The sequence below is a fragment of the Penaeus monodon genome, chromosome 30 (assembly GCF_015228065.2).
Source record: "Penaeus monodon isolate SGIC_2016 chromosome 30, NSTDA_Pmon_1, whole genome shotgun sequence".
Taxonomy (NCBI): domain Eukaryota; kingdom Metazoa; phylum Arthropoda; class Malacostraca; order Decapoda; family Penaeidae; genus Penaeus; species Penaeus monodon.
This window is the reverse complement of record NC_051415.1, coordinates 21,723,410-21,723,881: the sequence shown is the minus strand read 5'-3', so window position 1 is coordinate 21,723,881 and position 472 is coordinate 21,723,410.

The window sequence follows — 472 nt, the reverse complement described above, 5'->3', positions numbered from 1 at the left end:
CGAATGTATTGTGACAAAACTTACCCAACTGCGCATAGTTATCATATGCAAATAGAAGTAAAGTTCAGAAATACGGATAAGAAGTAATCACGGAATAATGTATCCCCTAATATTAAGAAAAGAAAACGTGTATACATTATAGAAAACGAAATATTTAGGGGGTAACTAATCTAAGATTCACCGTTTGTGTCTGTATATTCATCTTCATAATTATCTTAAGATACTAGTCAGTAGAAAAACGTATCTGGTAATAATTAAATGGATAATACAAAAAATGATAACACTGATAATGAAAACAACAATGGTAATGATGATATTCGTAACATCAAGAAGATAACAACAAGGGATATTATAATGTGCATGGAAGCTATGATAATTACTATACTATTGTACAGTATTGTTTCATTATTGTCATTATTGCGGTGCTGTCAAATAGATTATACTCACAACTCTTCAGTTACACTATCGTCAT